Source organism: Melitaea cinxia, chromosome 1, assembly GCF_905220565.1.
Source record: "Melitaea cinxia chromosome 1, ilMelCinx1.1, whole genome shotgun sequence".
Lineage (NCBI taxonomy): Eukaryota > Metazoa > Arthropoda > Insecta > Lepidoptera > Nymphalidae > Melitaea > Melitaea cinxia.
The window spans coordinates 6408118-6435084 of record NC_059394.1 but is presented as its reverse complement, the minus strand read 5'-3'; the positions used below and the strand labels follow the sequence as shown (position 1 = coordinate 6435084).

At 30.7% G+C, this 26967-nt stretch overlaps 1 protein-coding gene across 1 annotated transcript in view; it reads right to left on the bottom strand.

The window, feature by feature from the left end:
• The window catches only part of LOC123655885 (leucine-rich repeat-containing protein 15), a 41187-nt gene extending 26722 nt beyond the window's left edge, over positions 1-14465 (bottom strand). The window contains exon 1 of the mRNA XM_045591633.1: positions 14348-14465. The gene's annotated coding sequence lies outside the window, so the exon portion shown is untranslated. The remainder of the gene's footprint in view (positions 1-14347) is intronic.
• Positions 14466-26967: the final 12502 nt, after the last annotated feature.

The following is a 26967-nucleotide window of genomic DNA, read 5'->3' as shown; positions in this document are numbered from 1 at the left end:
CAAAAGGAATTGTTTTCTGAATATAGTAACGGGGTTTAAAACATTGTCAACGATGAAAAATGGCATTTCTTATAAGCGTGGAGTTTCTTATTACGTATAGAGACACGCTAAGTATTTAAAATGAATACTAAATACTTTTAAGAACCATATCACGTTGTAGAAGGCGAAAAGGCGCGAAGGATGCCGATCGGGCGGTGACGTGTGTAAGCTGTGTTTATACTAAGCTCCGTACGAGGTTGGACGGCGCGGTGGGTGGCACATTCACGCCATACTTACGCAAAATCAAATACTAATAAAGTTTACAGTATATTCGTTTGTTTCAACGACCTAATCACTGAAGTTACCTGTTTTATATATCTCTCAGAAGTTACCAGTTTAATATAAAACTCTCTTCGCGTTACTTGAAGTAGGTTATATGTATTATGTGTCTTTAGAAGTAACGCTTTCTCTTTCTTGTATTAAATGGGAGCAGTAACCTTTAATGTCAATAAATTTTTAGAATCGAAACTTGTAAGAGTGGAAACACAAAGGATTTTTACTATAATAGTTATAATAATATTTTTATTGTTTGATTTATCAGAAAAATAGCGTGACAGGGAAAACACTTACTATCTTTTTCCTTTTTTGACTTTTATTTTCATCGAAAATCAAAATAAATAAGAATCGAAATACATTTGGAATTGTCATCTTTTTAAACATTAAACCTTGTACTTTGTATCAATGTCTATAGTTAAGCTGTTTATTCAAAATAAAGCGTATTTTAAATAAATATAAGGTTTTCTTTAGATCGGTCGATCGAAGTTAAGGCGTTAAGGAAGTTAAACTTTTTTTCAAGGTATAGAGATTTTCCATTGTTAAATTAAACTTTTAATGCTGGTTTAATTTATCTTTCATAAAAAAAACTGTATTCAGCTAGTAACTATATTACAAATAGTTGCACTAAATAAACATTTTTCTTTACCTAACCGTTATAATGTTATAATGTTTTTTCTATTCCTTATCACAATGATATGTCCTTCGAAGGTAACGTTTTTCACAGGCAAGTCTTTCATTTGGATAAATAATTTTGTTGGTTTTAAACTTTAATTATGTACCAAGTTATCTTAAATACTCATTAATGTTAATATGATGATAATGTTACATGATAATAATATATCTTTAATACAAATCGTTGATGGCATATAAAACAAATATCTCATTGACTAAAATGGTTTAGGTTGATTTTGAATGAGTTTCGTAGTCGAATAGAATGGACGTCACGTCAAGTTGAATTTATTGCTATGTGACTGTCACTGTGCTTATACGGAAAGACCTCTGAGGACCTCCGAAGAAGGGTATCTATCATTCAACGTAAGACTCATCCTGTGCTAATAAACCTAAATCTTCAAATCAGGCAGTAATTTAAATATTAAATAACAATAACATAATAGTTGTTTTGGAAAAACCTAGTTCATACAAGACGTCATTTAGTACAATGATGTAAATTTTATATCCTTCGCTTCAAAAAGAATTGTATTTTTTTTCCTTATAACAAAAAAAGTATTACAAAATCTTGGTCGAAATATGATTTCAATTTTATTAATGGTAATAATTTTTTTTTTTAGAAAATAATCCAAGCCTGCAAAAGCGGACATTAAATAATAGTAACTAAGTATCAATTCAATGATGGCGCTATGAGTAAATGAAAAAAAAAACATGCTGTAAAATAACCTCGACAGTAAATCGATAATCTTTGACAGTACATGAGGTGAATATATAAGTAACTTATTCGAGACAATATATTAAGACTACAATTTGGTTGACAAAGGTTATGGTGCGTCAAATTTGCGTACAAAATTTTAAGTTTAATAAGGTAGCATTAGCTTTGCATGTACATGACACCGTCAGACAAATAATCAATTGAGATATTCTGTTTGGGAATTACTCGTAATATCTACGTAAAGTTGACACGATTTTTGTTTTAATTATTAGTTAAGTTAAGCACATTTTTTCGCCTTGGCCGCCATGTTTATAGGAGTTCATCAAATAAAAACAAAGAAAAAATACTTTGTTTTTCTTAAACTTTAATTAAAAAATATGACGTGGTTTGTTTGTGGTTTAAAAAGTTTTAATGAAAACTGCTTACCACATGTATCAATCACACTAGGTACATTACCTAAGTTTGTAATGTACCTACTGTTTAGAAGTACTATTTATTATAATGACATTTTAGCTTCACCAATTTTTAGCTTTGAACTGCTACGCCTACTATGTGGTGCTGCGTGGTTACGGCAGTAAAGAATATAGCCATAGCTCTTCCTGTGGGTGTCGTACGAGGCGACTAAGGGATAACACAGTTCCACTACCACCTTTTTAAAAGGTAAAACTTAAATATTTGCACCTGTGTCGACTAAAAATCTGAGCTCGGTTTTATTACCGCTAATATATAGGCGGTGAGTAGACGTAATGGTACATATCTCCGCCGGCGATTGTACCACATTTAGTGTTTTGAATTATTATGCTTTTTTCGGAACACGGCTCCATACATTTCTTTGCTCGGCTTTGAAAGCTCTCGAGACAGAGCGTCACCAAAAATGCTGATTATTGCAACGAATTCTTGGCCTTGACCTACTCCTCTCCATATCACGAATACGCAAACCTAATTTTGCAATTTCAGCCAAAATAAAAGAGTTGTCATTTGAGCTGGAACCAGTTGTATGAATTCTGGAAATATTTCCAGTTCTTGAGGTTTCCACGACCTTATGGGCCATTGCAGCTAATTTTACTAGGTTTTTAATTTCACTTACAGCTAAAACGGCTCGTACAGAAGCAGGTAAATTACTTTGCCACATAATGAGAAGTGTTTCATCCGGTATTTTTCCAAGCGCTAAGTCTCTCATTCGCAGCAAAAGCTGTGAAGGCCTTTGGTCACTCGATTCCATTCCACTAATTAATTTTTGAAATTTACCGGTCTACGATTCCTCCTACACCGCTAGCAGATGAGCTTTCAAAGTTTCATATTTCTTTGTCTCCGGTAGATTCAAAAGTATATCGCTAACTTGTTGAATAATGTTTAATTTATTAACGATTAAATTAAATTTTGCATCGTCGCTAAGTTTTTGTGGTACTAAAACCGCATCACTTTGCACGACCCGAAATTCCAGTAACCTTGAAGATACTGTTACCGAAGTATGCTCGACAGCGTCGTTCTAAGGTGCTGATGGAACAGTCATTTTGCTCTGCTGCCCAACGGGGATACTTATTATTAATTCTTGCGAGTTGGAAACTTGGAGTAATTGAATTTTTGATATACATATAACGTCGTATGCCTTCAATATCCTGAAGCGTCACCAGCAGGCCACGTCGGGGTCATCGCTTAAGCGGAGGGTGGTATATGTTGTGGGAGGAGTTATAACATATTAATATGGCGAATTAATAACTCGAACAAATTGAACGATATATTTATTACGTGTGAGTATAACACGGATGAAAATCCGAGTGTCTCATTTTAACTGAGGGCTGCAACTACATAATTATAATGTGCTAACGGCACAAAATAAATACCTTATGTCAATTCAAAAAACCTTGTACGATGGCAATTTTATGCAAATTGTTTGAGACATGTTTGTTTCATTATATTTAGTCTATGGATAAAGATTATCTTGAAAAAAAAACCACGATAAATATTGTCAGATTATCACGTCGTAATAGGAAAAATAGTATATTACTTGTAGTACTATAATGCTCATGGGCAATAAATTATATCTTGATAAAAATACTAGGTTAAAGAAAAAATTAAATACTACTTTCAATATGTTATCAGACCAGTAGATTCCGTGATTAGTGAAAGCATTGTTCACATTTTATATTGTTTTATACGAAAAACTGATTAGTAGAGTTAAATAGATATGAAGTAAACCAGTGTTTCCCAAAGTGGGCGAAAACGCCCCCTTGTGGGCGCTGCAGTACTAAAGGGCGGTAAGAGATCTAGAAAAAAAATGGTGGCGTTGCGTAAAGGCTTGGGGGGCGATTTGTCATTCTATAAGGACTCTCGACTACAACTTGTGAACATCAACTAATATTCATTAAAATATTTCTCAAAATCGCATTATAAAATAATTTATCCTCTTAGTGGGCAGTAGACAAAATAAGTTTGGGAACCCCTGAAGTAAACGAAGAAATTATCAAAACAGGAAAAGTAAAAGAAACTTTATATTTCTTGAAAACGAATTTGAAGAAACGATTATAAAACTCGACTATTATTAGTATTAAAATTGATCATGGACATCATCGACTAAAATAAAAACATTAACAACGCAGGAAATAACGTAGTTAGTACGCAGGTACTGTCTAAGTATAAAGTAATTAAAATACAGCTTATTTTGCGTGACAGCCAATCTTGTCTTAGCAATATTAATATTTTTTAATTTTTTTTTTATATTACGCTGAGATGATAAATATTTTAAATGTAGTAGCTATAAATTACGTAATATAATGTAGCATTCATATTAAGTCTATGTGACAACAATTTTAATGTTATATTTACTATGTAACAAAATAAAACCAATGACATTCAGGCTTGTATAATACTAGTCATTTATAACATCGATATACAAGTTATAGTTTCACTCGAAATATCTATTTTCTGACGTTATTAACATCTTTGACTTTAAATCGATATCCACACAGAGTTCAAAAGAAACATGCAACAAAATTACCGTTTGTTGTTTGAACGAACTTTCTGGTAGTGTTCTTGTGAAGCCTACGACTTACCGTTACTTCGCATCTTATCTTGAGTATTTTAGTTTCGAACTTATCAACAACACGCTCGTTATTTAACAAACGTTGCCGCAAACGCTGTTTTTGTTTCAATACGGGGAAAAAGAATAAGCGTTGGCATTTCCATAATATCTGACAATATATAAACATTTCGACATCTTCTAAAACTAAAATGTGTAAAATGCGTCACTTGTAAACATTTAATCAACATTTATTTGTAATGGAACATTTTAGAGTACAAGTTAAAATGATTTCGTGAATATATGTTATATAACGTGATTTACAAAACTGGTCGGACGGCCTCCATTAGATACTAAATGTTTACCACATTACTTATTGCCGCCGACGTGAACAGGAATAAAAACACACCCACAGGTTCTACTACTATCACAGTCTAGTACAATAGTGTTTTGTATTGAAGATGTTACGCGGTGTGATTTTTATTTTAATCGGCCCTGTAATGAAACTGCAGTACTTGAAAGAAGTGAAGAAGATCTGAGTGATATATTTGAGCGTTTGAAGGAATAATTTTCTATCTCATTTCGACATGATTTCAAACGAGACACAAATGATTGTGACGTTGAAGCTCGTTGACAATATGAACTGGAATTTGGGGTATTTGACGTTTCAAATTCCTTTGATTTTATCTACTTTCAAAAAACAATACTGAACAGTTAAGTCTTCGCATAATAACTAAGCCATTTTACCAGAGTTCATTTTACATGTTAACCGAGTTATTGAAACGCAATGCTTTTCAACGAATCGAAAGAGCTGGTTTTATGATTGTCAGATTCCTTGAAGCGTTCTACTGCGGTTCATTGAGGCAGACATTGCCTGATTTAACGATGAAAGGAGGTTCGCGTGACTGCCTCACCGGCTATATGATTTAAAACTAAAATTGATAATCGAAAATCCGTAATAACAGGCATAGTTTAAACAAACGATTGACGTGTATACCTAGATGAAAAATTTATTTAACATGTACATGTTTCTGAAATAGAAATTGACTGTTACTTTCTTAATCTTGCGAAATGTGTGCGGTGGATGAATGATGCGAGATCAGTCGTGTATATATGATCTCTATTCAAATCAGATGCAGTGAATTCAATCGTTCCGCAGTAAGACAACCTCTTCTCATACTAATGAACCTTGCATCTATGTACCTAATAGATACTATCTATGGAATCTTGTAATGTATCTAGATGTAGTCTTATGTTGATTAAAGAAGATTCCAAGTAGTGTGTTCAATAATACGATGAAACTTTTTGTTATTACTTTTTATCACAGACATTGTAAACTAAGTCACGTCAATGGATAATTATAGTCTTACAATTAATAATAAATTTATCTCGATAATAAAAAACATTGTATAATATTTATGTTTTTACATTTACATAATTATACAAAGACGTTGTGTTAATTATGTAAATAATACTATCGACTGAATTACTGTTTTGATAATACGTAACTTTATCAAATTCTTAACATTCTATGGATAAATATAAATATTTATCCTTTTACATATTAACATATTACTTATTAATTAAATTAAAATTATTTAAGATTTTGAATCCAAAGATCTCCCTGTATGTTTCAATTTTATCTCCGACTTACCACAATCTTGTTTTTCTAGAACTTTGCTGTTTACTTGACGCATTCTCGAGCGATAACAATTCTAATGTTTTATTATCTTTTTAAGTGTGAATACTTTAAATATTTTTATAGAATGTACGATAATGTCGAATTATTACATATAACTAGTGCGACCATATTGATTTTGTGAGTTATAAAAATTTGATTCATGTTCATTTAACTTGAGGTCAAACATTATCAATACACCTACAATTGACTTACATGTTCTAAAATTCTAAATAATTGTTTGCTCATTACTTTATTACTTCGCTTTACTAAATTATTCAATCCTTTAAAACGAGAACACTTGTTTGGTATTTTACGTTTAAATTTGAATACATTTTTGAAACATGACTTAGTTTTGTTTACACAACTGTACACTACTAATTATAGACATAGGAGGTTGTTGACTTGTTTTCACTATGATATTCTATGATAAATAGCGATTGAGGTTATCAGGAAAATGACCCGATAACATACGTATGTGGTCTGAGTTCAGGTATGAACCTAATGCTTATATAGCTGACGCATGGTTCTGCGTACAAATGTATTCCACTGATATTAAGTAATGGCTACGGTTTATTCCTATATAAAATGGAAGTTAAGAAAATCTCAACAATTTATTTTGATATTTCGCAAAATGATAATCATCGGTAAAATATCAGTATCGGTTTTCCTATTAAATCTTTACTATAGCTTAGGCATCATGCGACTGTTATATGATTCGATATTAAATATTATTATACCAATATGATTCGATAATAAAACAAATATGTTAAAATTACCAATATGAAATTATTAACGATTGATCCACTATCAAGAAAATATTTATGAGTAAATCTTGTTTTAATAAGCAAATAAACAAATAAAAATGTTTTACTTATACCTATTTGTTGTCTGATTTAATTTTCAAGTAATATTGGCACTGTAAGCGTATGGGAAAACTACTGAAAGCTTAGCACGTAAAATGTTGCTGGTAAAAACTCTTTCATATATACTTTATAAAATATCAAGTTTTTTAACCAGTCATCGCAAATGAATTTTATCTTGTGTTTTCTCTTTTATTACCAAATAGTCAATGAGTCACCGCGCATTTAAGTTATTTAACTTATTTTAAACATTTTTTAATTGTACTCACTGACACTCTAGTTTATTTTGATTTGCCATTTTTCATTAAATTATAATAATAGGAGTCTAAAAGGCATATCTTCTGTTAGCCTGATTTGTACGTGTTTTCTATATATTTGTTTAAGATATGAAATATGTATTGTGAAACAGTATTTTTATTCGTTTAGGAAATTACTTATGTCACATTCACGTCATGTCATGAAAGTTTAAACACACGTTGTGAAATTGTAAAATCACGAAATGCAATTGTGTATGAGATCATGATCGCATTTTCCTTGTTCAAACATTTCTCTACACTGTTTACGTTGAGTCTAGATTTCAATAACGCATTAAAATTAAATTGTAATCTATATATTAATACGCGAAGCAAAAACTTTGTACCCCTTTTTACGAAAATATCGCACATCTATAGTTTATATAGAGAAGGAGTGTAGAATGCTGATATTTTATTTTTAATTGTGCATAAAAATACATTAAATTAGTAAAATAATCAATCAACAAAAAAATTGGGACCCAAGGGATGGTAAACGGAAAAGAGAACGGCAACATCTCAGATGGGTAGATGACATCAAATCTTTGGCAGGGACTACATGGCAGAGAAAGGCGATAGATAAGAAAATATGGAAGGCAGTGGAAGAGGCCTGTGTCAGTAGACACACTGGGGATTGAAAACGGCTACCGACGGCGGGTGCTTATATTATATTTCAGTAAATAAAGGCTTATTATTATTATTATTATTATAAAAAAATAAAAAAATGTTTGTGTACTTATACGCACGTAAGAAGTTATAGATACTTCATTGGCTAGCTAACTTCACGTTGCTAACTTCTTCGTTGGCACGCATCGTAAAAATTTACTGTCGTCATTTTTCCCTAACGCGCCAAAAGCAGTATAACTTCATAATACATTACACCCACTACCGTGTACTTGACACACACACACACACACACGCGCGCGCACATATTATACTGTTTTATTTAATGTTTAAACTTATAATTTAAATTAATTATGGCCGAATTTCGACCACTTGGCGACCACTAGTGAGTGTTTAATACTTAAAACGTGTTTTAAAAATATCAACGCGTATGACTAGATTAATATAATGTTTACTTTTGGATCAGAAAAAAAGTAATAACGTAACAGGAATTTAGCGAAAGAGCCTCAGAAATTATGATAAGGATTACGATATTCTTCTGAATACAACCGGAAAGACGATCCTCTGTTTACATTATCAGTGGGGCGGAAATCGCAAGCTATAAGATATCGTCAGATGACTTCCTTAAAAATACAAACAAAACTATTTGGCGTGGCATGCACAATAAAGGTTTGCCGACGTGCATTTTATAAAACGCCTGGAATGTTATTCGTATTCTAAGAACAGCTTGTTAATAAGTACTACAGGGAATGGTATGTCTGAAATTACCTTTTTTAAAGAACAAGTAAATGATCGGTTCTGTTATTTGCGTGTCAATTACTTTGTTCTTAATTTAACTACAGAAGATTCGAATTTAATTATGGGGTCAAATACTAATATTGAAATGTATCTGTTTAGCACATCCTGATAGACAAACATCCATAAAATAATAAAAAAACTAAGTAAACTAGTCAGCGATTATTGACGATACTTTTATCTCCTTATGACATAAATTCCTGACAAGTGAAAATATAAGTGCAATACAATCTGTAAGTTTTCTAGTAAATTAATTAGATCAAAATCAATCTACCTTGGACTCTATGCACGTTTTCAAAATGGTACACACTAAAACTTTGGATTGGGCTAAAAGCTTACTTTACTCTGAATGTGACTAACTAGAAGCTACCTTCCTCGACATTGAATATTTAAAATTTGTTTGCAACCGCAGTCTTGTTAGGGCTTCATCAAACTCGTTTTAAGCTGATCCGTATTTTATAAAAAAGGACATGCTTACCAAATTACAAGCTTGTAGATCTTGTTTCCGTAAGTTTCGTCATATGATACTGAGTCAACTATGTTGTGGAATTTTTTGACCTGTATATATTAAGTACCAATAAACTTTTTCTAAATATCTCTCATTGATGTATAAAAAACCCTAGATGCACAATCAGCGTCTCAAAACCGTCCGGCAAAAGAGCGCACATTGTGTGCTCATTTCAATCAATGAGTATCGGGTCGCTCGTGTTACTGCACGTGTAAAAAACGTTAAAATGCCGAAGTGTTGTTTTACAAATTGTAAAAATATGACATCAAGAAACCATAAAAAGGATGGAATATCGTACTTTCGGTAAGTAAAAGAGTTTATTGATTTGTTTTTGTTATCTATATCACTAAATATAGGGAGAAATATGTGATTTTGATTTAATTTGTCTTAAATCTTCACTCAACAATCCAATTATAATGCGGCAAATTTCAATGGGCGCTTTTTTAGTGTAAGAACAACGCATTACAATCGCATTTTAATTTAGTCGCATAATAGAAATTGAACCAGTTCTTTTCAATGGAGTCGATTTTTTATTGTTATTATTTTTTCTTTTTATTATTCTTTTTTTTATTATGCTTATTAAGTTTTGTCCTTTTATGTATTTAGTATATAGATACATACCGGAACTTTTCATAGAACGATTGCAGATGATAACAACAAATTTTGTTCTGGATACATAAACGTGTTGTTGATAACAGCCTTACTAAGTTGGAGAAAGGTGTTAAGTAATAACTCGAGATTTTTTTAATGATTTCATTCATATAAGAATGTCGTGTTCGATTCGGTAGGTTATCTGGTATGAATCTCGTGTGACTATTGACGTACGAATTGTTTTATTTGCATATTTTATCTTTCATTTTTGTCCTTTAGTTTTCGTCGTGACCCAAAACGACGTGGAGAATGGACATCAATCGTCAGCCAGCAAAGGCGCGAAGATTTTTTTTAATTATAAATATTTTTTCTAGTATAGATAAACATTCCCTTCAACAACCTCTTTTATTCAGTCACAAAATTAGTCTTATAAAAGCTATTATAGAAAAGTTTATAGATGTTCGTTTACATTATATTGCAAAAAAAAAAACAACAGAAAAGCTTAAGTCTAAATCGAAAAGACAACTTTACAATAAGCTTAACTTATTTCAAGGAAACTAATGTGCTTCCTATTGTATTATTTGTAATTAATAATAATAATAATATCTTTATTCATGAAATCTGTTTACAATATAAGTTACACTGAGTCTTCCCAATAAGTTATCGTAGATACTTGTTGTGGGAATGACTCGCAACTTCCCAAGTCTTTAACTAAGATTTCATACAAACGGCAACAATATGACACGATTTTATAAAAAAACAGAATTTTGTTAGTAATTAAACTGCGCGAAGTATTAGTGTAATTAATAGTTTTTATTTTATTTCTATAAATAGTTATGTAATAAAAATAATATTATGTAAATAAATGGTGGTAACTATTACACAATTATCCGATTTATTATTCAATAGATAATCCCAAATTCCCAATATTCACAGAAATAAAATAATTACCAGAAACTGGATACTATTACTGGACTTGTACATATTGTTTTAATCGTGAAATTATAACTTGTAAGTATTTTTTGTAAGTAACTTGTAAGTTTTAATATAACTACTTATTTAGTTTCGATAACCTATTATTATAAAATTGTAAATATATTTTTTTAGAACACACAATATATAGAAATTATAAAAACTTAAAATACTATGTTAATGTATAAAAAAATATATAAAGTGTAAAACTATACTCGACTCCCTTCATGCCTTGTCCTACCGGCAAACTTCGGTCATAATTTTTTTTGCTTTTTGTACACTGCTTTGTAAATACAACTTTAAGTCATGTGCGTAAGGCTGAATTTCCAAAAAAGTATCTCTATATCATGACCATAAGTCCTTTTGTTTATTCGGAGCATATTTGGCGACACTTTTAAGCGTTACTTTTGTATGAGACTGTGCATCTAGAGTTTTTTATACATCAATGATATCTCTTCTTGAAGTGTGGTACGTTTTTATATTACACGAATATTGTAATAACGACGTAGTCGAAGTCTGTAGAAAAATAACTGTTTGAGAAAAAAAAAACAGCAAAAAATGCTAACAAATGATAATGGGCCCATTACTTTACGTCCCTAGAGACAAACGGACTTCCTTCTTCCTTTGTATAATACAAGCTTGCCATTTACGTACAAGATTGTTTTCATTGAATTGATGATTCGCAAAGATGAACTCTCACAGTTCCTTTTCAGATTATGTTTGGCTTTGTTATTAGAGACATTTTACACCTTCCTTAAAAGTTACAAAGTTCTAAGGTTTTAATACATCACTATTTGTTATTATCAAATGAATTGACCACTTACAAGAGTAAGTAGCTCCGTGACACTACACAAAGAGACCTCGAGTAGAATTAAGACTTGTCTGTTTCTAGATCGTCTTAATTGTGTGTGGCTGTGTGCCCATTGATTACTACGATCGGTAAACGCCTCGTCAGTCTGATGTCAGCTTCCTTTCATGCACAAAATTAGCTCGATTAGTTATACCAATTAAGAACCCATTTGTTTCTCTTTTTAATTTATTAACTTCATTATTTAACGATTTTATTAATACCCTATAATGTAATGAGATTTCCGTTCTAAAGAAGCTTCAACTTCTATGCTTTTAAACAAAGAAATTTCACAAATGTATAATTTTCAATAATTTCTAATTACCTAAAGCATTTATAGATACAACTTGAAATGCGAAATACCATACTATGGATTAATTTTATATTTTTAGTATTTTTAGAGTACCACCGTTTTATGTCATGTGTTTATATATTGTCAGAAAATCTATGCAGGAATTCAAAAAATAGAAAGTTATTCATTTTGTTCATATTACAATCTTAATATATATAAATCTCGTGTCACAATGTTTGTCCTCAATTGACTCCTAAACTACATAACCGATTTTAGTCAAATTTGCACACCGTGTGCAGTTTGATCCAACTTAAAAGATAGGCTATATTTTATTTTGATATATTATGTTATTATTATATTTCAGAAAAAAATAAGGTGATACGAAGTTCGCCAGGTCAGCTAGTATTAATATAAATAAATGTTATTGAAATGTATGAAGGCCAATAATAACGGTAAAATTACCTCCCTGTTATTTCCTAAGCAGACAGATGGGGTGGTTCCGAATGAGGAAGTACAAAAATAAAATCGTTATTTATGTGAGAGCGAAACTAATAGAATTCAATACATGAATGGAATCAATTCAGTACAAAACTTGTACCAGAGAATATGGGGGTCATTCAATATGATATATGTACATCTAAATTAGAGCGAATGAATCAGCTTGACGATTCAAAATTTGATGTTAAAGGAGAGAAACAAAATTAGCAGTAGTTTTACAGATAATACAGTTATTATCAAGTATTAATTTGGAAAGGACAATCGAAACGTTAAAGTCGATAAAGTGGAAGGATAAAATGAATCTTCGATCTGTCAATCAAGGCTTTGATAATGTTCAGTGGAGTGTAAACGGCAGCCGTTCTGCTTGTCACGTATATTTGACGAAGGTCATATTTTTCAGTCTTACGACCGGATTCTATGTACGTAATGTTTATACTTCTTTCATCAGTTACTGTCTCAAGAGATGTATTATATTAATTAGCACGAAATTTATAGTTTCTAACATCAAAATAAATAAAAAATGGATTTTTTTTTTACAAAGCAATAGTCCTACGTGAGTTTTCCTGTTTTTTAATTAATAGTACAAAACATTCAATAAATATTCAGGTTGCATTACACACAAAGAAAGACACGGTTCCAGTAAAAATAGATACCTAGGTATAGATAACGCTCATTTAAAGTGAATGACAACGATTAGATAAATTGAAATCTAGATAGTTTAATCTAATGTTTGCGAGACAAATTGTAACCAAGTGAGACTTATCCTCTCATATGTCTATGTAATCGAAAACAGGATCTACATTTAGGTTTCATAATATTTTAGTTTTAGTATTTTTAAACAAAAAAAAATTTTAAACAAACAATTATGAGTCATACGGAAAAACGATAACGTAACGGTGAGTTTTTTATTTCGTAACGAACTTAGAATATCATTTATGAGTTATACATAATACATTATTCTGTTCAATTAAGCTAAACTAAATTAGCATTTAATATGTAAAATAATTAATAAAACAATTCAGGTTAAACGGTATAATGTTATAAGAAGTAGACTTTACATTTTGTATTAATATATTCTTAGTTAAGGTCACACTAATGTGTTAAAAATGTGTTTAAGAATCTTTATGTCTATAGCGTGACAACACAATAATACTGGTGTATTAAGTTGTTAGGTATGTGCAATAGGTATAAGTTTACATTTACAATAAACTCGTAGAGCGGGATAAGGCACTCAACCTCGACGAGGATTACCTAAGATGTGAATAGTGTGCGCCAACGCAAGGAATTAAAACGAAATGTTTCGTACAACGCACAAAGAACCAAAGCAAATAATGAACCGTAACGTTTCGACTATTGTTGTTACAAACAAAACACTACGCACAGCAAAAAGACACAGTCACGGACACTAAACCAATCGAAATTAACACGTAAATTATTAAATTTGTCACTTTTATGGATGCCCACAGGGTGCGCAGGCGACGAAGGCAGCGCCGCTCGCCGCGCCTCGCCTGCGAGCCTCCGGCTCTTATATGCACACACCGCCTTCGGTTAAATTCTTTGCATAAATAAACGAGAAAGCTTTTCTGGCCCACAAATGACAATTATTTTGCACTCACTTCGCGGAATTCGACGCACTGCTTCCGAAACAATTTATAAATTTATGTTCCTTACCTTGCACTGCGCAGTAATGATGTTCTAACACGATCGATGAAAGAAAAACCAGCGGAAAGTAGATACGGTCACGTTCGTACGGATACGTCGAGAGTAATGGCGCTGGCTCGTTCCAACTTCCAACCCGTCGAGTGTTACTCACAGACTCGGAAGGCTAAGCCTTGTTTGCTCAGTGACGCGATACCACAGTCTGTTTTCTTTTTCCCACGTCGCTTTTAATGCGACCGAAGAAAGAGACGGATATACTAAAGCAACTCCGGACTTTATACCTGTAGTGCAGCAACCTACATCACTGGTGCGTTCAACAATGTCATGTCTTGTGTTTGATAGTCTCAAAATCATGCGAAATAAAAAAAAAATATATAAACTTTAATATATTTGTATATATCAATTCTATTCAATATCAGACTAACACTTGTTGTAAATCGAAAAAAATGAATATTTTATCAATTAAAAAAAATACCTGAATATCAGTTAGAAGAATCATCTCAATTATCATTTACGTACCTAAAATAAATTATTAAAATACATTTTTTCAAAAAAAAAATATATATTAAAAAAATTATAAAACATGTGGCGCCATCTCTTGGTATATTAGAAGAATACAAACACCGTTACCAACCACCGACCACGCTATAGTTTATGGCCTCTACATTTTGTAGAGACCAAAGACTTAATGTTTCGGAACAACTCTAACAGATGGCTCTTAATAGTACCTACATTGTAAATATATCGTATATTTTAAATTTTGTAGGTTTTGGCCTTTTACTGCAGTGTCGTCATATATATTAATATGCTAAGGTCCCTCTTTTTAGAAAAAAAACCTCACAAATACTCCAAATAAATTATATACCATTTTATAGATAATTGCTTGCTCTACCGGCATCAACAACTTAAAAAAAAATATTATTGCTTTTGTTTTTGTAATTTAATTGATATTTAAAGTTATATATATGACGTCTTTAATTTTGGAACAACGTCAACATGATTACCGGTCGGTAAATTTTTTGTTCAATTTCAAAAGATCTCACGTATTTTTTTGTAATTTCACGAACTTTTTTGTACCTTTGTTAACTACTAATTATTATACTTATTTAATGCGAATAATCGCTCGGGTATAGCTAGTAGTTTTATAAATTTGATAGATAAATTTTCGCCAATATTTGATAGATACAATTTCGTCTATATTTATAATTCAATTATAATAATGTCTCTACCGATACGCAGTCACTAAGTTAAACAATAGTTTTTTAATAACAATTATTTCACAAGGGAGTTAGTTTAATTTTTTTTATCAACTTAGTAGAAAAGTACTGTTTACAATATTTACGCTCAATTTAAATTCTAAAAAGGTAAAATTTTAGCTATATATTTACGTTGATACGTGTAATAATATTTATCCAAATTTAATACTTATATATTTTAATTTAATATCACTTAAGCATATAATTGCAAACATTGTATCTACTACAATAAAATAGACTTTAATCATTATTACCACAATACACATATATTAAATAATAAATAATATAACAAATTATTACGATTTTATTTCTAGGAAATCATTAGATCTTTAAAAATAATTACGTACATTATACACATTACTTATTCTCGCTGAATATATTAAGCGTTTGTTTAATTCTTATAAAAGGTTTTATATAAAAAAAGTGGTACAACGTGTAGAATATATTATGAATAGTACTATTTAGTTATTCCTTTGAGACGCCGACACTAGATCTATTATTCAAGCAAGCAATAATTCATCAACTTGACTGATATTAAGCTCTCGTGAAAGTCGAAAACGATTAGAGCTTCGATCAAACGCTCGTAAAAAGCTTTCGATATTTTTTGCAAGCTAATAAATATAAGTTTTATTACGCCCGCGTTAAATTCGCCTAGATATTTTATGCCTATTTTAAATGTTATATAAGGTAAGAGTCCGTCATTGTTAAAAAACACAATAGAGATGAGATGAATACAATAGAGTTGCTTGACAAAAGTGAAGCAGAAAGTTCTTAATGGGAAGATAGAACTAAATTTAAAAAATTAGTACCAACTAACAAAAAGTATATTATAATGAAATAGCAACGTAAACAAGGTACGTAACAACAACAACAGCGTAAGTAAGCTATCTAACGTTAAGAGTATGTAGAGTTGCAGAGGAAATTATTTATATGAAGAAATATTTTAATTAGGTGTTTACGATTCGTTTCTAATACTGTCGGAACTGCTTGATAAACAATTCGCCAATCGGTTCATCAATTAATACGAATAAAGTTTAATTAACCATAACTCTAAGCGCTGCCCACTTTCGAATTCCCAGTAGTTTATTCATTTGCTGCCAATAAATTGATATGAAACTCGCGATCCCATATATCACAGTTGCTACTTTACGGTATAGAAATACTGGCTCTGTACATTTCCAGCGTAAAATATACCCGTAGAGGTGGCATTTTATTATTATAAATGGAGTGTAATGTTTTGGTAGCAGTCTGACTATATAGAACCTATCTAGATAGGCTATATTATCTTTAGAAAACAATCAAATACTAGAAGCGTGTAGAGAGAAAATAGGTTCCTATAATTATTTTAAGGGATAAGTGTATATTGAATACCATCACGTTATTTTAATAACTATTCTAATGAATAAGAAAGTTTATCATTAATAAAATATATGCACATGTATATTGTTATTTTTTTATTTAACTGGGTAACGAAAGTAAATAACATCGATAATCATAAACCACAATGAGTAAACGACTAGTATTATTTCGTGGGAACAAGGAATGCGGTGGCCACTGGCCCGGTTGCAATTGTGCAAGTTCTAATCATGGGTTAATAACCGCAAGAAGGCCGATCAGCATACTGACAGCATTTAGTATTGACGTGAGATTAGATCTTGCACACATATTCGATATAAGCAAAAGGACACACATGACTAAGCCTCGCTGGTTCTTTGACTCATAAATTATTGAATTTATAGTAAAGCGAATTTTGACATACTTTATTGAAGTAAGACTTCTTTACGCACGCTGACTTGGGGAGTAAGCTGGTGAATGCGCGACGAGAGCGTTACGAAAACTGTGACAGATCGAGGCGAACGGAAGTTGAGAGGGAGATATAATTTAGTGAAGATAGAAAGAGAGATAATTACGTTTCGTAAGTTTTACTTCACTCGTGTGGTCTAAAGCACACTCAAATCAAAATTCAAATAGATATGAATTCCCCCATTTGAAGGAACGCAGTTAGGAGTCGAACATCCTATATTTCACAAAAATTAACGTACATTTAGAAGTATTTTATATGTAAATTACAAAAATTTATTTAAGTATCGTTATGATTTCCGTTTTAGGTTAATTGTGATACGGAAATACTTGTGTATAATTTTTTTCTTTTTAAAATCCATAATGCCTTATCTGTAAGGCCGCTCTTAATGTTTTAAGTTTCAAAGGTTTGCTTGGGACAGCTTTCACCCGTTCGCGCTCATTACTTTACTCTATCTGCTGTCACAATATCTCTGATGAGAGACTAATTAGCTCTGCTTGCCCACTGCGCTGTCCGTATAGTTATTACAATTATAATTATTAATATTCTTTAGACAACCGTTAGTTCAATATTGTTCAAAGCGTATTTTTTCTTGCTATATGAGTCGTAGAACCCGTTCCGCACAGAATGGCCCAGTTATCATTTGTTTATGATGTACGTGATTAAAGAGGTGTGTTTTAAATTTTTAAATTTAATTTTTAATTTTTGTGGTGTAATTACTTTTTCAAAATTTAATAATGATAATATTATCAGACTTGCTTCTACCTCTATACAAAAGATAGATATTGGTGTGATAGTAAGTACTCGTCATACTAGATATTATGTAGTGTACAAGTTTTCAAACTTTATTTCCACTATGAACACTTGTTTCAAAGGGACTTAACGCGATATGTCATTTTGAAATTTCCTATACTTCGGTGACGTTGCAAAGACAATTCATGGGTGACTGATGTAAATGTCTACATGTAGATTATAGTAATTGTAAGAAAAATGAGTTTATTGTTTATTTCATGAAGAGCATTTGTTGAAAAAAATGGTTATTGTAGTCGTCATAATGGATTTAGATTTCAGCGATAAGATCGTTTTTGTACACCTTTCATTTTGTGTTATTATTTTGTTGTTTCTTGTAATGGTGTACAATAAAGAATATTATTATTATTACTATTATTAGATCTATCATCTAGCATGGCTCCTTGACGCTTTCTGTCTTAAGACTCTTTTAAGTTCGTATAGTACTTATTATATGTAGAGCAAGCTGATTCTGGTGCAAGGTCGCAAAATTGCTTTGTTATGATCAATGTGCCCCCGGTTCGCTATGTCGTTATTATCTATATTATGTTATTATCGTGTCTATATATTTTTAAATAATTTTAAGAGATTATTGTTAAAAGATAAAATTATAATTTTTATTTTTTCGGCATGTATATCTTTAAAAGTATTTTTATGAATAATTTATAAATGATATTACATCTTTTTATATCATATAATTATGTTTTATACAATATAATACAATGTAACTTGTGACCCGCCTCGACTTCGCACGGGTGCAAAAACTATCAGTGTTCCTCTAATATATTTTGCATGTATAACAAACATATAAACCTTCCTCTAGAATCAGTCTATTTATTAAAGAAAACAGCATCAAAATCCGTTCCGTAGTTTAGAAGATCTAAGCATTCAGACAGCGGGAAGCGACTTTGTTTTATACTATGTAGTGATAAATGTGGTTGATATTTTAAATGTACAATTACGCTTATTTTAAAAAGTATTAGTTAACATAATTTCGTTCACTTCTACTTTACTATAAACACTTATACTTATCAGATAATTAATAAGACAGTTATAAGACTGGGTTAAAAAAAAATCTTAAGTCTACATTCCCGCTGTGTCAATTTCGCGCTATTACCTATCGTTATCTATCCGTTAACAGCGATTAGCTTCGATATAAACATGTATTAATCGCGTCAAGAGGGCACCTTCACACATAACTATAAATTATCCATCGGTAAGTTTTTGCTGTGTGGTTACGGCAGTAAAGAATATAGCCTCCCCCTCTCTCCGCGTGGTTGTCGTAAGAGGCAACTAAGGGATAACATAGTTCCATTATCACCTTGGAACTTAAAAAGCCGACCGATGGCGGAATTTGAAAGACACAGGCCAAAGACGGGCAGCAGCGTCTTCGGTGCGACAAACCAGCCCTGCGGTAACCAACAAACACACAGTTCACGCCATTTTTGGAGCGAACTTGGAGAGGCCTACGTCCAGTAGTGGAACTGCGATAGGCTGAAGTGATGATGATGAGGTAACTTTGCGTTGCTTATTAAAGATTGACATATGAATTTATAGCAATATTATTGCTGAGTTTTTGTTGAGTATTATGTAATATCTGCAGAATCTTCATTCCAGATTGGTGGCAGCTTCACATTAACTAAAACAAACTTAATAAAGACTGTTTTTACTATAATTTGTAAAATGACATTAAGCGTTTTCGATTTTTTTTTAAATTAATTTGATTCTCTAGATCTCTTTTAGATCTATGTGTAAATGTATAAATATAAATGGTTCTATTACAAAACCGACGGTCATGTAAACATCTAATGATATGTTTTCGTCTACAATTTAGTGCGCGTTGTTTAAAATAGATCTTGTTTATCGAATAAGAGATCGTTTTTAAAAGAAAGTCTATTGTTTCTATAGAAATAATAAAAAAGTATAATGTATAGAAGTATATCATATTTTGTAAAATATGAGTATAGGAAACTCAAGTCAAAAATTCAAGTCCTTTAGAGGATCGTTCTTTTACAAACTGACACTATATAATCTAGTTATAATGTATATTGCATTTTCTTTTAAAACACAGAGAAAAAAGCGGTTTCTTGTATGTAGACACAACGTTAATTTATAATTTGTGGATGTAAATATATAGTTACATTTATTTTGTTTGTAGTTACAGCGGCCTAATGTTTTTGATACGACTAAGATAGCAAACTTTACTGTCCGCCTGATGGGAAGCGGTTATTTTTTATTTTTTCTTACCCCATAAGTCTTCTTTAAAGTAACTTATAAAATAAAACAATTTTTTCAACGTTCAACTAGTATTTTTAATTTGTAACGGCATTAATAAAATTTAATAGCATCAATATTTCAATAAAAAAACTAATCTTTAAATAATCTTACCTTATCATTTAGCGATAGCAGTAAAAGAGATACGAGTACATCATATCCTCAACATCTATACCGACGTGCAGATTATTTTCTCGTTGTTTGAACCGTAGGGAGATTTATGACTATTTCCGTTGCAAGATAAATCAAGAGGATAGTGCGTTTTCGATTTCTCTAAGTATTTTATCTTGTCTAATATTTCATTTTATTATACAATAGTGCCTGGAGCGGTGTACTGAGATTACCTGTCGTGGTCGAGTGCACAAGGCGTACGGAAGAGGTTTGAATGGCATGGGTATACACCTCGAGGGTATACTCGAACACTAGGTAGAATAGACTCTAGAAAGGCTTAAGATTATGTAAACATGAATCAAACGGTTTGTTTTGCATCCTCTTTAAATTTGTCTCTATATAATGCCTTGTTATGTTATGTGGCAAGTTCTGTGTGTTTTATTTATTGTAAACAAAATAATTTTGAATAGATAATTTAAACTTCATTAGATGTAAATTATTCATTAAAAATAAAGGTACCTATACCTCAATATTAGAAGTAATCTTAAGCTTTTTTATAAATTAGGATCAGAAAATTCTTAGGTAAGAACTCGAACATAATAACCACATACACATATGTCTTATTTTTCACAGTGAAAGATTTTAATCATACGGTAGTTATCAGGTGAAGTTTCTCTACCTTTTCTCTAATTACAAAATTATATGTAACAAAAATGCGGACGATACCGCGAACGATACGTGGGTAGCATACATTGCAGTATACTATAACACTGAAAGAATGGTTAAAGACTTTTTTTAATCATATTTATAGTTAAACAACCTTTCCTAAGTAGTTGTAAAACAACCAGGTAATAAAATTAACAAGAAATAGTAACGTCATTAGTGTTTGTTAAAATCACCAAACTTTCAATTTACTGTATCAAATAAGACACATGTACGAAATTAGAAACAGTTAAGAAAATATAAATTCGGAATCAGTATTATTTATACGAAGAAACAGTAAATGTAGAACGCTAATTATATTGTTATACAATGCCCCATGCTAGTACTTTCACCTATAAAATACATTAAAATATTGTCCTAAGAATTAAATTAAAGAGCGTTCGATAATATACAAATATATAAAGCTGACGTGCTTCGTTTTTTTTTTTGAACATTTAGATTTACTAATAAATCATCAGTCAGATTTTAATTGACTGATTTGAATTACTTTTTCGTTAAAATGACGTTTTTAATACAAAAAGAGGTTTCTCATTTTTTTAATGTGTGTTATCTCATAACTTTTTTCTTTCTTGATGTAATTTAAGTCAGTTTTTTTCGTTTGCAAGCAAACATTATTATTTTTGTTTATTAAGTAGCCTGATCTCCCTTTAAGACACTATTGCTATATAAATATGTGATCTTCTTGATATACCCCGATGTCTCATTATTCCAATCTTCTCTATATAGTTTTGTTTAAGTCCAGAAATACTATAAAAACTATAAAACATCACTCGACATGATTCAAAGAATGAGAACAGAGGTTATAAATGTCCACCAATCTTGCAAATATCAAAACTGAGCATGGGTGAAATTATAGGAAATTGTGTCGTATTTTTGTAAACAAAATTCCTAACTAGAATCCAGTTTTTTATATATTTATAGTAACGAATTAAAATGTATTTATTCTAATATCGCCTACTTTCATTTTGAATTAATATTTATCGTATACAATAGGCCATAAAAATTGTAGATATATTTTGTTAACAGTTCAAATCACTGATTTAATAAAAATATGTACCTATACATTTACATAATTATGTGGTATGAAAGTGATGAAAGTCACTACTTCCCAGTGAATTTGTATAAGTAAGTATATATACGTTTTCGCTCCAATATACTTAAAAAAGAAGTAATGTGACGTTTCTCTAGTAACTAAGCAAGCTCGAACAGTAAAGGATACACATTTTTATGTAAAATCTTTATTTAAGAACTTTTTATACATATGTACTACATGAAAGTCCTATACTTAACCTATCTATATAACATTCTTACATAGGAAAGTAGTTCTTATTTTTAAATATAGTCTATTGTTTAAATTTTAAGGGATTAAGCTCCTCCTGCATGGTGAAAGAGGCCTATACCAGTAGTTATTACAGCCTGAATCGTATCGTATCGGTTTAAATAATTTAAATTTAAGGGCTATTTGTAATCGATATTTTTAACAGAATCTTAGTTTCATATAAATTATAAATAGGATATTACGGTCACGGAAGGCGCGTGCATCGTGCAGTTTGGTAAATATTAAGTGAACTCGCTGACCCTGGCGAATGCCACGTGCGCTCTCGATCTTTGTTCTCGAATGTACTTTGTGTTTATAAATGTTCAGTTTACATAACAACTATAGACTCGTATGAAACGCCGTTAGGCGCTAATTTTTGTTTTTATTATACATTCTTAGGCTATGATTATGTTTCTGATAGCTTGTAAATTGTTATATAGAAAACATATAACTAATACTTTGAACTGACTTCTTTAAATATTTTATGTTTACTCTCAGTTGGAAGTAGTTGAAACTGTTATCATTTTCAGTCTCTTTTAACCCTTACCTTATGTAAGTATATTTATTAGTAATTAAAAAATAATAATAGCTCAAGATACTAAAAATTTCAAAATTTGTTGCGTTATAATCACACAATTTTATTTTGGACAAACTCTCGCTTAAATAAAATCCACATAATGATTGAATAAGAATGTTTGTTCATATTTTAATATTTTACGCAGTTTCTCTCTTATATTACCGCTTAAAATAGACGACTAAAATTAACTAAAATATACGATAAACATAAAATCAACCAAATTAAGAAACCTTCATTACATCTAGAAGTAAGCTACTAGAAAGTATTCTCGTTAACATCATCCATTATCTAAATTGATAATATCATTGGCAAATTGCTAAATCAGCATCTGCATTTCATGGCGTTCTATCTATTTGACTTTCTTTCTAATTTCTATTTACTTTTGCTTTGTATAGTTCGAGAGGTGTAAGGATGTCAAACGTGGCTACAGTAAGTGGAATATAAGAGAGAAAATCTTAGGAGTAAAGCAGCAATATAATGTTCTTGTGACAGCTAATAATTAACACCTTGGAACGACGTTAAATTGTTATGTTAAGTCATGTGGAAAAACTTTGTCATATCTATTTTTTGGTCAAGCGTGAGTTGCCTCAAAACTTAAAATGAAAAAAAAATTCGAAGACCATACGAGCTAGTTAGGTATGTCAAGCTTAGTTATCCAATAGTGTCCAAAAAAATTAATAACATCGTTTATTTTATGGACGATATACGTTTGACCAAAACATTTAGTAATTCGAATTTCTTGAGAGATAAATTTCTTCGAAAAAAGCTAATGTTTTAGTACAAAACTAAATAAACATAATTTCGATTACAGTAGTTTGGTTTTTATTTTCTTCATAAGTATTCTAGGTATCGAAAAAAGTGTCTATGGAGGTAACAGTGTAATGAAAATACTAAATTAGAATATAAAAGCTATTAATTTGTTTGTTTTTCTATCTATATATGTGTCTCCTAGCCTGTCAGTTTCACGTGTATGTACTATTACATTTATATAATTATTCCATGCAATATAGTAACAGAAATTAAACACGTGATTAAAACTGCGCGGAATGTTTAGTATTTACCATCGTTGTATTTACTTCGCCAGTCAAGCGTTCACACTAAATAAATTAAATATGACCTTAGGAAATATTTGATTATTCAAATATATGTGTAGTGACAAGTGAAAAGTTGTTTAGAGGTAATCAAAGTACGAGCTGATTTATTTCAAAATAAAACCCAGTCATTCGTATAGTTCGAGTAAAAAATATGTAAATTAAAATAATTTATTTTTCGAAATTGATTCCTATATTTTAAAAAGCATTTTTTTTTAAAGTCTGGAATATGTGGATTTTACAACACTTTTTTTCTGATGATAAGTTTTCTTTTAATAAATGCCTTAGATCTGTAAAACATGGATTATATGACATTAGTTTTTATTGAACTTATTGTATGTATCGTGAGACTAGCAAATCATAATTCTCTTCAACTGGTAATTATTGTTTATGTATAAAACTGACTTCGTTGTACAAAATTAACTATTATTATGTTTTGTGTTTGCTAATAAGTTAATACGGTGATAATAAAGCTAATCGACGGTTTGTAGAAAAAAAAATTTTTTGTGGTCGCGTCGAAAAACATTTCAAACAAAAGTCACTTTACTATTAAAGTCGAAAAGTTTTTTTGGACGTTAATCTGATTAGTGGCTTTGTTATAACAATAGCGGTTATCAACGAGGACCACCCGAGTTTTAGATGGGTTAGAACTTATACCATAAATTTTTTATTTAGAAGAATTAGGTTTGAATTGATGGGGTTTATTTTTTTTCGTAATATTTTAATCTAACGATGTGGTGTCGTATTTAATCACAAATATAAGTTACTACTGCTATACGAGATTGAATAGTTTTTTCCACGTTATTACTTAAAAGATTAGGACTCACATAGCACATTTTTAAGATTTTTTGATACTTATTTCTAATATATTTTATTATTGTCTTTCGGTGTTTAGGTTATAATAATAAGCACATTATTACAACTACTCGTATTATAAATATGAATAAATTGATATACAAACTCTTTTATTATAACGTAACTATGTTAAAAAAAATGTAGACCATAAGGACAATTCTGTAATAATTTAATTAATACTTTCCCACGAAAAAAAATTGTATATAGTCAAATACTACAGATTCTTATACTACGCTTATGTTAGATACAGATAATTAAAAATGTGTCTGTATAAACTTGGGTTTACTCAAAGATAAACTCTATAGACGTTAAGAATCACGTGACATAGGGCGGACCACACACTAGCATATTCGAACGTTTATTCGATTTATGAATATTGAACGCGACACTCGAATGGATTTTAAGAAAGCATTACGTCAATGCTTACGATCCGATTGTCTCAATTTCTAATTCACGGAAAACTTATGGTCATATTACTAATCGGTATAACTCGCACAATACTTCGTAAGAACGATTTTTTTCTTATTTTAAATTTTACACGTAAAACAACACTGTTATATAGCAATCGCTTTAACTATGTACATTTATTTTGAGTTGTAGTTTATAACTTTATACATATTGTTAATTATGCCTTAGCATGTCTTAAGTTGCTCCTTACAATTGAATAGTTTGGTGAATGTTTGTTGAGTTACAATTAGAACATGTTTTATTAAAGACAAGTGTTAAACGTTAATAAGCAACACTATTCTATATTAAGTATAGACAATTTATCTTAAGATATCCTTAAACATGACATAATTTTAGGAAATTAAACTTTCAAATTTTTTCCCTTAAGATACATCAAAACACAAAATATTTATCTCAAATTTTACGTTCAAAAACTCAATGACGTTAGTTCACTATTGACTCTAGGCCATATATACGAGTATATATTAAATGTGCTAGGTGTAGCCATTGTATCAACCAGACAGTTTCCTTTTATTTGCGTCAATGATTCATTTCGAGTAAAGTTCAGTATGTTTCAAAAAAGTTTCATAAATGTACGTTGCATTTCGATTACATGAACAAACAGAACAACTGATGTAACAAACTGCATTAGTATTCATTAACAATCATCGTTAGACGGCTTCCTGTAGACATTTTTTTTGTGTGTTTCGTTTTAGAGAATAAATGGAACTGTACGTTCACATTTAGAAATTGTTCATGGTTTGTGTTTAATGCAGTGAATATCGTATCTTTTATTTCGTTATCTTTTTATTTAAGATGGACAAAGGCAAATCAATTATGTATCATTCTGATAAGTTGTGTTATCAATCAAGTTAATGTGTTTCTGATGCAACTTCTACTTAAATAAATAAAAAATGTGAGCTGTCACATGACGGCTGGCAGATCTGAAACATTTAATAAACATTTATTTTCTTTATATACAAAAAAAAATTAATTCAAAAATTTCCTTAAAATCGCGACAATTCAATTATTATATAGTATAAATAAATAAATATCTTATAATTATAACATACACACACGGTATCTGTTCCTATACTTGTTACAGGTAACAGTGGACCTGCAACCAGGACCACTACAAACCATTCACATCAAAAAAAAAAAAAAATTTTTTTGCGTGCTAATCGAAAATAAAATTCCTTTCCTCTCCTTATGTATATACTAGCTGTGCCCGCGGCTTCGCCCGCGTTGAAATCAGTTTGTCACAAAGTTTTCCCGGCAAACTTCCAGTGAAACTCTCATCAAAATCGGCTTAGCCGTTCCGTAAACCTTCCTCTTGAAGCCCTCTCTCCATTGGTGAAACCGCATGAAAATCCGTTCAGTAGATTTTGAG